General features: G+C 50.1%; 1 protein-coding gene across 1 annotated transcript in view; it reads right to left on the bottom strand.

Annotated features, from left to right (window-relative positions):
* MYO1C (myosin IC) overlaps positions 1-6,049 on the bottom strand; it is a 41,300-nt gene extending 35,251 nt beyond the window's left edge. The window contains exon 1 of the mRNA XM_061605453.1: positions 5,794-6,049. The gene's annotated coding sequence lies outside the window, so the exon portion shown is untranslated. The remainder of the gene's footprint in view (positions 1-5,793) is intronic.
* Positions 6,050-13,230: the final 7,181 nt, after the last annotated feature.

Genomic DNA, 13,230 nt, shown 5'->3' with positions numbered 1-13,230 from the left:
TGCCGCCTCTGGTTCCAGGAGCTGCCCTCTGCCCTCCCTCACCCCTACACAGCTTCATCTGTGCCAAGGTGCCATGGCAGCCTCCTAACACACAGCAGAGCAGCATGCCATGGGGACGCAGACCTTGTTGCCAGAATGACGGAGTCACTCCTGGCTCAGCCTGAGCAACTGACCTGCCTGCAGCACGCAAAACAAAATGCAAAGTAGAAACTGAGGTTATTTTTACAGGTGGAGAGCTGGATTCAAGACACACCTCTGGCTGCCCGCCATGGGGTGTCTGGGTAGATGCCATGGTCTGTGAAGGGAACCCCACAGGGATCCACCCACCTCCACCGATCCAATCCCCAGCTAAACTGGATTGAAATTACCAGAGAATAGGCAGAACTACATTTTCGAGGATTAGCTCTGTTGCAGGCATAGAAATGACTGGGATCTGTAAGCGTCTGGAATGTTTTAAGCCCTGTATGTAAATGATTTCTATTATTAGCAGCCTTTATCGTGAACTTATTTTCTCTCTCAGCAGAAAAGTCTCCCTCTGCAGAATGAATGTGCTTCATGCGTTCTTGTTCCAGTCACTTCAGCCACCCTTTGTCCCCCACCCCACCCTTTAGTTGCCATTCCCAGCACGCAACCCCTCCTCCCACAGATGTGGGACAAGGCCCCACCCCAGAGGGCAAATTCCCTCTCCTCCACTGAGTGTCACATGAATGCTGGGTCTCTCTGTCCCTCACACACACACACACACACACACACACACACACAGAGGCATTCCACATTCTTATCCCACAAGCCCCAGGCAGCACAGCAGGGAGAGGAAGGCAGGGAGAGGAGGGGCCTGAGGAGTGGCTGAAGCCAGCCTGACTGCAAAGGTGCACTGCTGGGTTGTTGGCAAGGCAGTAGTGAAGGGCTTCTTCCCCTGAAGGGCCCAGCAGGCTCTGTCTTTAGCCAGCCCCGTCACTCTCAGCAGGGTCCCACTGATCTCCCACCACCCAGAGTCTTTCCCCAGCAAAATGGTGATCACTGAGCTTCCCACCACCACCGATATTCCAACTGGCAGAAAGATACCTTTAAGCGCCTTCTGCTTGCAGTCCTCTCTCTGACACTGAGCTTATCGATCACTGTTGTCTGACCTAGATCATATTTTGTTTTACTTCCCACATATACACCAGACAATACCATTTCGGTATTAGCTGCTAAGATATATGCAGTTCATATATATTTCAGTTTCCCCAAAAGTGTTCAGGAGTGTTCAGCTGCAGACTTTTCAGCAATTGTACATCGCTAGACACATTTCCATATACAGATGCTTAAATTAGGGGAAGGTGAGCATTTGTAGGAAGACCAGGAAGAGTCGGAGAGGACACACTGCCTTCCATGTCCCGGGTACAGAATACTAGGCCTGTGTGGTGTAGGGCCTACAGGTGGGCTGGAAGCAGCAGGAGGCCCATGTTTGAATCCTCATTCAGCCCTGGTTCTCAGAGCGTGACCACAGACTGATCTACTTCACAAGGATCTCCCTGAGCCTCCTCCCACTGCCAAAAAAGTGCACTGCCCTGAGCTTCTTGAAGGGAGAGCAGGACAAGCATGTTAGTTCATCTGTGACTCGAGTTCAAGGCAAGGGGCCCTCCTTAAGATGCACCAGCAACAGGCCACCCTTTCTTTTGAGGCTTTTTGGCCCTGTCAGGACGAATACCAGGCCAGCTGGAATGTAAACAAATGTTATGCTTCGTTTAGCCTGGGAGAAAGCGAGAGAGAATCACCGTGAAGGCAGAGAGACCTGCAGAACCCCATTTGAAGATGCATCTTATATAAACCACTAAACTTCTGCAGCTAAGGTCTTCGCTGTATGAGACTCTCACAGGTGGAGGAGGAAACGATGAGTGGAAATGGGAACCAACCCCAAAACCGTGGGTCTCCAAGTGCAGCCGGTACCCCCTCTCAAAATTCATAGGTGGCAGGGATGGGGGAAAGGAGAGAGGAAACTATTTGCTTTTCAGGAGTGCTTGAAAAGCACAAAGAGCTGGACGCTCTGCCCAACCCGAGGCGCATGCCACAAAGGAGAGCAAAGCACACCACGGCCCAGGATGCAAAAGGCTGTTCAAGTTAAAACCAATAATCCACCCCCCTCCTTCCTGAATATCCCTGCTTAGGGAAAGCTGCCAGGCAGCGGGGCGGGACTCGCTCCAGGATGTTGAGACGCCCACATACAAGGCCCTGCGGAAATCATTTACCTGTACAATAAGAGTTTCCACTGAGAAGCTGACCACACAAGTAGTGAGAACTGACCGTTTAAGCTACAGACGGCAGTAAATAGCATGCTACAGCTAAGTGAGTTAGAAACATGGTAAGCTTGCTCTTGTGTTATTAAGCCAAGCTGACCAGGGAAACGAGGCTCAGAACATGTGCAGCAGCATGATTTTCATGAGTCTGGCTAACGAAATGTGTTTTCCTGTATGAAGAATGGCTCAGAACTGACTGCCAACCTAAGCAGCCTGCGAGGTCCATTCCACACCCAGAGTGCCCAGACTACTCCAAAAGACCTAGAGGGAATCTGTACCATTTCTCCTGAAGCAAACGGTTCCTGCTTCAACTACAGTGGTAGAGGCAGCACCTGAAACAGTCCCGCTGTGTCCACACCGCAGCAGCCTCCTCCTCCTCCTCCCACTTTCCCTTGCAGACTCTGGATTGTGGGGATGAAGGTCCCAGCCCTGTTGCTCCCAGAGACACAACTCCACAGTCCTCCTGGGACCACCTTTGAGCACCACGAGAGTCAGCAAGGCCCTTCTCTCTCGGCCATAACAGTGAGGCACCACAGACATGAGCCAGGCATGAGCTGAAGCCATAGATGTGCCCCTTTTCTCCACAGAAAACTGGAACTGTTCCTCCTAGCATTCAAGACTAGGGCTGGGAAAATCATTGCAATCCTTTGCTACCCATTATCACATTTTGATAGGCCAGCATTGGTGGATTAGGTGCCAGCTCTGCATCAGGCTGCAAGATCTTTCAGACCTGTAAGCAGGCACCAGCATCAAATTTCCAAATGTTCTGGCAACCTTATGGTTGGTGCTTTTCCAACCTAACTCACAAATGAAAGAGAATATTAAAACAAAACAGCAGTGAACATTTTAGAGCACAAAAATAATAATGCTCTCCTCTCCTCCACTCCATCCCACCCCACTTCTAAATCCCAACTGTATGATTTGGACAGGGGAAAAGGAACTCTGCAGGTCTCACCCACTTTTTAAAGCTAGAAATGGGTCCCGGGGGGGGGGGTTATGTTTAAGATCTACCATCTACCCGATTAGCCACTGAGCTGGAACTGGGAGTCAGAAGAACTTCAGGCTGCGTCTGAGGTCATCTGCTACACTTCTTTTCCTTTTTACATCAAGCTGCTTTTGGCAGGGCTGAGCATGACTAAGATCATCCATAATACTCATCAATAACAGGAAATAAGAGTCCAGCAGCTCAGTCTAGTAAGATTAGGAAGCCCACCTATCACTGCCCACCCTGAGACCGAAAGAACATAAACATTCTCTTTGCCCTCTTTGGAACAGTTCTTGACTTTCAAGCCAGAGTCCAGCTCCCTTGACTCAACAACAACTTCTTTAGACCAAGTTAAAGCCTCTCTGGGGAAATACCTTGTTCGTGTGATTCCTCCTAAAGCCTCAGGGATTTCCCTGTGAACACTGTACTAAGCACTGGATGTAAAATGGAATATCAAAATGGAAACATGTACACACCCCAACACTAAATGGTACAAGAATCCCTTCCCCAAGGATGCCCTTGTCAAGCTGTGGATTTGCTGACCTCAGTTTGCTTTTAATTAACAAAAAATTCACTCCAACGGCTCCACTTGCTAACAACCTTGACAGTGACACAAATTGCAAGAGAAATTACAAAGCCTGCAAACAGTCCCGTTCCCTTCCCACGGTCACAAGAGGTTTCATCACTCCTGGAATGCTCACTCAGCGCCCCCATCCCCGGAACTGAACAGTGACCTTGCCCCACTGGGCACTTCTGACTGAAGAACACATTGCTGTCCCATATTCTCTTATACAATGAGTAACAGGCAGCCAGGCACGCAAATCTTTTCCCCTTCGCCTCAAAAGTATAATTAAAAATATGGCCAACAGGATGGGCCTGCACACTATAGGATCTCAAAAGTGACTTGTGCAGAGTTGGGAGATATTACTTTTAAGGATACTCCCCAAGACAACCTAAATGCCAGAGAAACACAAAAATATAATATAGAAATGATGCTCTTCACCTGCACCTGGGATTTGATGTTATCATGAATTGTTAATATGACTGTTCTGTTTAGATGTGTTTACGCTGCTGTATGTGTTATTTTGGAATAGTATTTGTCTCTTATAATAAAAGTTGCTTTTTGTTAAGGGACTTGCCCAGAAGAAATTAGCAAAGCTAAACATTAGAGCTGAATCTGCCCTTTTCTCCCTGACCCTCTACGTACCTCCAAACTATGTGTCAAACTGTGCAAAGCCCTTCCTAGAGTGCATCTCCACAGCCAGGCTGGCAAATGCTCCTCATTAACAACCAGAGACGGCAAACGCACCTCATTAATGGCAGGTTTAATGGCTCCTTCTGTGTCCAGATGAAGGTTTTGAGGTAGATTTGGCACTTTTTATTTCTGGTGGGAGTTGTGCCCACTGTTAAAGGCCTAGGATGGGGGGGGAGGGAGAGATGGTGGCAAGTGGCCCCCATCCCATGTTTATTCAGGATCTGGTATCACACCAGAGCAGCCTCATCAGCCTGTGCCTCAGTCTTCCAGCCCTTAACATGACCTGACAATGCCGTGCCTTCGTCTGCACTCTCCTGCCAAGGAAAGGCAACTCCTCCAGCAAGGAACTGGCCGGCTTGTAGCAGGCAGCTTCAGTTAATGGGGCAAGAAGAGCGCTATGCCTACCCCACGCCGTTTTTCCACTTTGCTGTAGCCAGTGCCCACGCAGCTGCGCCCGTGTCCCCACACCCTGCCACACCTTGGCACTCCTCCTGCTCGCTCGCTCGCTCGCTCTCCAGCGCCTGCCTGCTGCCCTTCGTCTCCGCAAAGCTCTCTGCTCCTGCTGCCCCGCCCACGGGCTACCCTACCAGCGCCTGGGCGCAGAGCCTGGGCGCTTGGGTAGGGGCCCTCGACCGGCACACTCCTAGGCATATCTACTCGGAAGTAAGCCCCGCTGAACTCTATGGGGCTTCCGCAGTCCAAAAGACAGCCAGCCGGGGACGAAGGCTGCGGCGGATCCTGCCCTTCCCTTCTCGCCCCATTGCCACCCGCACAGGTGTGCATGGCCGCCTGCATGCCCCTCGGTTGCCAAGCGGGGAGGGGGCCCGAGCGGGCCCAGGCAGGCTCGCTGGGCTCCTCCCCCGCCAGGGACCGGGCGGGGCTCCCCACGCGGCAGGAGGGAGGAGTCGGCCTCGGGGGTCTTCTTCCTCCCCATCACCGCAGAGGCCAGGTGGGGAGGGGGCTGCTTATTTCCATGCGGGTCCCCTGCACGTGGAGGCATAGCTCCTCAGGGCGGTGGAGGCGGGGCTACAAGCCGGGACCAGCAGACCCCGCCCCCCGTCCTTGCCTCCCTGCCTGTTGGTCGGCCTTCTCGGGAGGGCGGGCGGACGCACGTGCACACGGGTGTGGGGTCACGCAACGCCGCCCGGCGGCCTTTGCTCCTAAGTGGGCGGGGCGCGGTGGGAGCTCCAGCCCGACTCGCGGAGGTGCGCTCTGCCCATGCTCAAAGGAACGTCCGGCACCCAGTCAAGCGAGGAGGCTCCTTCTCTGCCTACCTTCGTATATGTGGGGAGGGGGGAAGGCGACTTGAGGCGTGGTGGTCCCGCTCCGCCGCGCCCTCCTCCTTCCTCGTGCCCCGTCCAGTCGGCAAGAGGCAGCCAGTCAGTCAGTCAGTCACCCCGAGGCGGCGGCGGCCGTTCAGACTCCCGTCATGGGCCGGGCGGGGCGCGCATGCGTGGCTGGGCGGCCGGGCTGGCTTGGCTCTCTCACGAGGAGACGGCGGGGGCTGGGAAAGGAGTCTGACGTGGCCACGCCCCTCGCTGCCTCAGTCGACGCGCGCGCGGCGCCTCCGCCTCTCCGCTTCGGTCACCCGGCCCCCCTCGTGGCCCGGTTTGGGCGGGAAAGAAAGGCGCTCCTCAGCGCAGAGCAGGCCGGACCATTTCGGGCCGCCACGGGGGGTCGCCTCTCTGAGGGAGCTTCCGCCTCCTCTTCCAGTGGGGGACCTGGACAAAGGGTGGTCTGAGGCCTAGGCGGCAGCCCGGCCTTACTCTGCGATCCTGGACTCGGGCAAGGCGCCCCCAACACACCCACGAAGCAGCCCCCCCCCGACCCAAGCACTCTTCAATAATAACAACAACAATAAGGGCACAACTATTTGTCCGAGATGCTAAGTCATATTCACGTCGAAAATGTTTTACGTAGAAGCAACGTGTGAAATGCGATGCTCCTCGTCCAAACATGCGAGGAGCCTGCAGGGTCCAAAGGCAAAGAGAGCCCCCCCCCCAGTGGCCAGAGGGATGCCGACAGGCAGCACAACGGGCAAGTCTCTCCGCCTGCGATTCCAAGCCCCTCGGCCATAATAGTCTGCCTGGGTGAGTAGAGCAAGGCACAGCCATAAGAGAGGAGGCTGTTGCAAAGTTTTGAAAGGTTTACTGGGTGGTTTTCCAAGTATAAAGTACCTGAAGTGAGGCCACAATACAGGGAGAATGTAGCAGCTGTTTCTTTTACCAAAAGAACACATCTTATGATTTGTGTAGGCACAAAATTATTGGAACAGTTTTCATTGTGACCCCACTTTACCCATTTCCTGCTCATGCAAGTAGACCCACCCAGTCCGAGCAGTTAGTTACAGAGGTGAGCCAGCTGCAGGTCCCACAGGTGGGAGAGTCCATCCCCAAATACACAAAGGCAACTCAGCCCTTTTCTCCCTCCCCTCAACAAACAAATGGGCTGCTTTATACTGAGTCAGATAGTTGGTCCTTTTGTATGGGGTGGGAAAGGCTGAACGGGGATTTTAATTTTTGCGAAACAGCCACTGGCAGAGAGGGAATCCTGCAGCTCTCTTTATACTGTGTTTAGGTGTGAGGAGCTGCAGGTGGGTATTGGGCTGCTGTAATGGCTTCTGGTGCAGGAGGTGGCAATGGCCAGAGGTTCCAGGGCAAGGATGCAAAAGTCTACTCCATCTAGCCCCTTATTACCTCCTTGTAGTAGTAGTGTCAGTGGCTCTCTCCAGGCCTCTGCCACCCATGAGTTTGAAAGTACAGCTTTCTGCATGCAGAACGGGGCCTGAGCTGCCCATCCACCCCAACTGTTCTGTCCAGGTGATGATAGCTTATATCTACAGCTGTGCTTTTCACATCCCAAACACTTCTTCCGTGCCAGCTTTATTGTTCTCCAAGCACATCCCCAGAGCATAACTTGTGGACAGGCCGGTGCTTTGCTGGTTGCAACTTTCACTTGTTGCATAGAAGATCAAGATCTACAGGGAAAAGAAAAAGGAAACACCACAGCAAGGCTCATGCGTGCTCTCTCTCTCTGTCTCACCCCACCCCTCCTCTGCCCTGCATCACCGTTGCCAAGATGGAGAGAGAAATAGCACAGCCCAATATGGCAAGGTGAAGAGTGTGGTTTTCTGTAAACTGTTAATACTAGCAGTTACTTTGAATGTAAAGATTTAATGTTTGTTAACTCTTGGAAGAGGAGTCTGGGCTCTGATCTGCTGATATGAACAAAGCAGACGGGATTGCAACTCCCTGCACCCTTTCCCAGATGCCCATCACTGAGAGAAGAAGTTCCTATCTCAAAAGCAGAGGAGAGCTCTGGAACGTGGGAACAAGCCCCAATGAACATAATGGGATTTATAAATATGCTTTAGATTGCACGGTGCATGCAGTATATTTGTGGGGAAAACGTGGAAGCATGAACTCCCTTGCAAAGGGGGGGCTCACCCTCCTGAATGATTCCTCCTCGCCTGCTCAGTAGTGTTTGCCTTGCTTCATTTGAGCCCAGCCCTGCCCACCGATCTGGGTGGCTCACAGAGTGCAACGCAATGGCTCAGTGGCAGGCCCATGTATTCCTTGTAGAAGGTTGTGGGTAAGACCATGGCACCTCAAACAGAAAGGCTCAGGTGGCTGATCTGTAAGAGACACCTGCATGTCTGAAGAGCTGCTGTCAGCTAACATGGCAGTGCTGGGTCAGATGACGTTCTGCACCTTATAACTCCTGCGTTCCCACTTTTTGGCATCCTCAAGTTCTGTGTTCTATGCGTTATGACCAAGAAGTGGGAGAGGCATTGTGGAGATAATGCTGAGCTAGAAAGACCTAGAGCCTGGCTCAGAATAAGGTAAGACAGGTTGGGTCATCCTGCCCAATGTTAGTAGATGCTTGCAGTGGCCGGGAGAGAGAGAGAGAAGCTGCAGGCCCTCGTTCTATAGTGTGCTTCAGGCCTTTTGCACCTTGGTCACAATGGCCAAGTTCAGGGTGTAGCTGTCTCTGCTTGGATTTCTTTTCAATATATCAAGTATGGGAGGCTTGTAGAAAGCTATCCTTGGTGGCCGCTCTCTTCAAATTCCCTCTTGGCAGAGATTTGCCCTGGTCAGAGTTTGTGTGCTCCGAAGCTATTCAGGGGATAAAAAATTAACACCAAATTTAGCGGCAAAAGGTTATTTTAGCAGTATAGTACATAAATATTTTGCATGCTTAAATATTTCAAGTTACTTATTTTGAGGCATTTGGAGAGAGGACGTTTAAAAGTTCTAAATGTGTCACAATGGCAGGTTCTTCAAGGTATGCAACTGTTACTCCCCAAGGAACCTCCAGTGTCACATCCAGAATAGCAGAAGACTCTCTCTGTGGTGCCTTTGCAGGGCTGCAGCCCTTCTGCTGTGAAAGGTAAATTCTGAGTTGCTAATCTGCTGAGGGTTATTTTTTTGGCTGAAGTCACCAACACATCAGCATTCTTGCTAGTTTCAGAAAGGCCTAACAGACTGCAAAAAAATGAGCTCAGAGCCCTCAAAAGACTTGCAGGAAATTCCTGGCCTCTGTCATCACCTGCCGGGTGTTGGAGCTACTCTTGATTGTTGTTAAATAGTTTGGATCGTATCTTCCACAGCAAGAGTACTTAGGCCAGGGCTGGGGAAGCTGTGCTCCAGATGCTGTTGGACTCCAACTCCCATCAGCCAACATGGCCAGTGGGCGGGATGATAGGAATTGTAGTCCAACAACACCTGGAGGGCCCCACAGGTTAGCCAGCTGTGGTAAGCGCTTTGTGCCCTTTCATTGGCACAGGGCTGAGGGCTGCCCCTGTCAAGATACAACGGGCGCCCACTATCTGCACTTTCCGGAAACAGTTGGATAAATTTTTGTTCCTACAAGCTTTCTCAGCTGGATGAAAAGGTCTCTGTTGTCAATTATTTTTTGTGCTGTTTTTATTATATTGTATTGGGCATACATGTGGAAAGTGGTCATCATCATCAGTTGATAGGACAGACAAAAGAAGCAGTTTCACAGCATGTGAAACAAGATTGATTACCACCACCTTAAAATTGTGTATGATGACTAATGTCAAGCCACTAGCTTTGGATAACAAAACCATTTAAAACAGCAAAAACTCTTCTAGCACCTGTGTCAGGAGTGAGTTAGCTTTGGGTCCGTTGCTCACACTGAAGTTCATCCTGTGGCATACGGACTGATAAGAAGTGGGAAGCCATCATGTGAAACCAGTAAAATATAGCATGGAACTATTCATCAGTCCCATAGCTCTCTGGCACATTTGGATGAAACAGTGGCATTGTTGGAGGGAGAAGAATATCTTAGTTGCAACCCAAGTTAGAGCATACAGTGGTGAATGTTAGATCCATGGAGATGCAACAGCTGTAACACAAAATGTATTGTAAAATTGCTTCTGCAACTGTCCAACAAGGTGCTGGGTGTCTCTTGCAGACAGATGAAAAAGTGAAATGGGGAAAGTGAAATGCCAACTCCTTTAGAGCAGGAATGGGCAGACTGTTTACAAGAGCCTCGGGTTCACCAACTGGAGCTGATCACAAAATGGCAGCTCAAGGGTCCTGGAGGAGGAGCGTAGTCAGGCATGAGACTGAGCCCACAGAAGAGCCCAGCTCATAAGATGCATAGTCCCCTGTCAACAATAAATTTCACTCACACACAGTATCAGTTCACCACAGATCAGTTTAACACAACCACGCTAGTCATGTCACCTGCATGAAGCAGGAATTAAGAATGTATGCAGAGTAGATAACTGAACCCAGCCATGTCAAGTCACATCACAAACAAATATGCAGTGTAGTATTCAATAATGGAGTGTTTTGTGGCATTCTAGAAAACATGCACCTATTTTACAGATGGGAACACCGAGACCAAGAAAGTAAGCATGCATGAAACATTCTAGAAAACATCTAGTTAATCTATGGCAGAGCTCAAACATAACCAACCCCTGAAGCCAGCCAGCCCAGAGGGAGACGGCGTTGGTCCAGGGAAAGGGGACAGGGCAAGAGACAGACACAGCAAGCCAGAAGCTCAAAAGAAGGCCCAGGCATCAGCTCAGGGTGGAGGCTGGTCCGTATGACTCTTCCTTGGCTACTCCCAGATGAAGCCAATACTTCCTGGTCCTTCAGTGTCCTGCCAGCAGCAGCTGCCACCCCCTTCATCATGGGTGGAACCGCTGGCATTTGACTACTGGCAAGTCATCACAGGCTCCACCAGCTGGCTAAGGCAACCCAGCATGCCACCTGGCCTGTGAGGTTTCCTCCCCACAATTGTTGTCATTTCATATTTGAACATCAGCTGGTACCACAAGAGTACACAGATTGAGAACCCACACAAATCCAAAGGGACAGAGGCAAATCTAGCCATGATAACTGGGCTTGGCCCCTGCAATGCTAGGAACCCCTGGATAGTGGGGAAAGAGTCCTGGGCTAAACTCACGTTTTAGCCAGGGAGCACAGGTCAAGGAGGACTTTCCCCTGTGGCTCCCACATCAGACAGAGTCACCAATGTCCCACGGCCCTGCCCATAGTCCCACCACAATAGACACTGGAGAAGATAAAAACTGCTGGCTAAGACAATGCACAATACAGGCAGAACACAAATCATCTTGCCCCTTCGTTGTATAAGGGCAAGAGCAAACATCTCTGGGTAATAAACTGTTTGTCTTTGAAGGTTCCAGTGAAACCAGCAAGTCTACTCTAACCTTTTTGACCTGCCCTGTTAAATTCTGAATCCTGCCTGGACACTTGCACAAACAGGATTTGAAACCTGAAGATAACCTAAATTCAAGGCAACGGAGCAGCTATTCACATGGAAGCTCATAAAGTGAGGGGGGGGGGTCAGCATTTGTCAGCTTTAGTTTGCATGTTTTTATAGGTTCCCCCTCAAAGGACTCTTGGAGGTATTCCGTTCAGTTGCTTTTGTGGGAGGATGAGTGAAGCTCGAGCCACAAATGCTTCCTTCTGTTAGCCCTTATTGGTCACTAACTACTTGGTATTCTAAATCTAGTCATTCAGCAAATCAGTTCTGTAGAAACAGCCTGAAACACAACTGATCGGAAAGGTGGCTGGAGCATTTTGCTAATTTGTCCACCTGGTACTCGACTATCTTAACACATTTCAATGATTTTAACTTTCTGTAGCATGTCTAGTGGTCTGAAAGGTAGAAGGGAGAGTAAATGGCTACCATCGCCACCTCCTCCACCCAATTTTTTCCAAGTTTGATGCCCTCACTGGGTAATATCTGCATTCTCTTCATAAGCATGGCTTGCTACATTCCCTGTCCCCACCCACAAAGGCCCCTTACTCCAATGGTGTTTCCCTCCCCCACCACCACAAGTTACCAAGTCAAGAAAAGGAATGTAGGTTTACGCAGCAGAAGAACCAGGCTTACAGGCTTGGCCTCTTGATCCTGACCAGCCGGATGGATCATTTCTCCAGTGGGGATAAACTTGATCTGCAGCTCCGTTGTCCCAAGGCTAAATCTCTGGTTTTCACTGTCCCTGTGTAGCCAACTGACATCAAACTGTGGTGGCATTCTCTGAAGGAACAGCAGCACAATAAACAGCCTATTTGGCCAAGCAGCAGTAGAACTGGAAGCTTGTGTTTGTACAAGCTCTAGGTGTGAGCTCAAGCAACAATGAAATTTAAGTGCTAGTTTCCACATCATTTTGGCCGTTAGTGTCTTAGGACAGTTCCAAGAACCCTTTAATTTATGTCTTTGCTTATTCTTTTTAACTCATTTCTTCTCTTAGACCCAGGGGACTCTGGCACATCGACCGTTGTTGGCATCAGCCTTTGTGTACTTGACTGTTCTGCACCTGGAGGGCTCTTTTCACCTTCTGTCCTGCTGTTTGGGTAAGTCAGGTCTCCCAGGCACCTTTGCCCAGCCAGTGCCAGGCTTTGGGTGGGAATTTTTCTCCATAAGACTCTTCCTAAGGGGTAAAGCTGGCTTGTTTACTTATTTGGTAAAATCTATATGCTGCTTTTCAGCCAAAGATCAACAAACAACAGGTGAAACTACAGCCAGAACGATGTTTCATCTAAAAGCCTCACCCACCCCTGGTCATCAGCTTGTCAGAAGAAATCACAATGCATATTAACAATGCAAAATGTGATTAGATTTACCCTCCTATATCAGCAGTAGCTCCATGACAGGCAAGAATTCAACATGCACACATTTTGCCTGCTTCCACATCTCAGTGGTTAAGAAAATTTTGCCTTTTTAATTTCTGCCTGTTTTCATGTAAAACCACCCTGGGAGTTTCTACTGAAGCACAGTATGGAGATTTCTATAAATAAACAACCTCAGCTTTTAAAGGCATGTGGAAGCCCTTCCAGAAAAATCAATGGCATGCCAGATTTCATTTGTAATCAACAACGCCCAAAGAAAAAGATGCACAATTCCAGCATTTTAATGTACGATATACCAAAGGTGGATCTTTTTCAATCAGTGTAAGGGGGGTGGGGGAAGGGAAGGGAAGAGTGGAAATCTTATAAATCTCCTGGTGCAGTTCCTAAAGCACTAGTCAAAGGCAGCCCCACATAGACAGTATTGCTGTAGTATAATATGTAACTGAAGCATCATGTGTGACAGTGGCCAGATTTGTCTTCCCCAGAAAAAGGCAGGACAGCCAAAGCCCAGCCCCTGCCAACAACTGACCCCATCCAGGCCCAGGAGATCCCTCAGAGGGAACTGCTACTCTGTCC

This window comes from Rhineura floridana, chromosome 21 (genome assembly GCF_030035675.1).
Source record: "Rhineura floridana isolate rRhiFlo1 chromosome 21, rRhiFlo1.hap2, whole genome shotgun sequence".
NCBI classification, from domain to species: domain Eukaryota; kingdom Metazoa; phylum Chordata; class Lepidosauria; order Squamata; family Rhineuridae; genus Rhineura; species Rhineura floridana.
The sequence above is the reverse complement of the archived record's forward strand: the minus strand, read 5'-3'. Positions and strand labels throughout refer to the sequence as shown.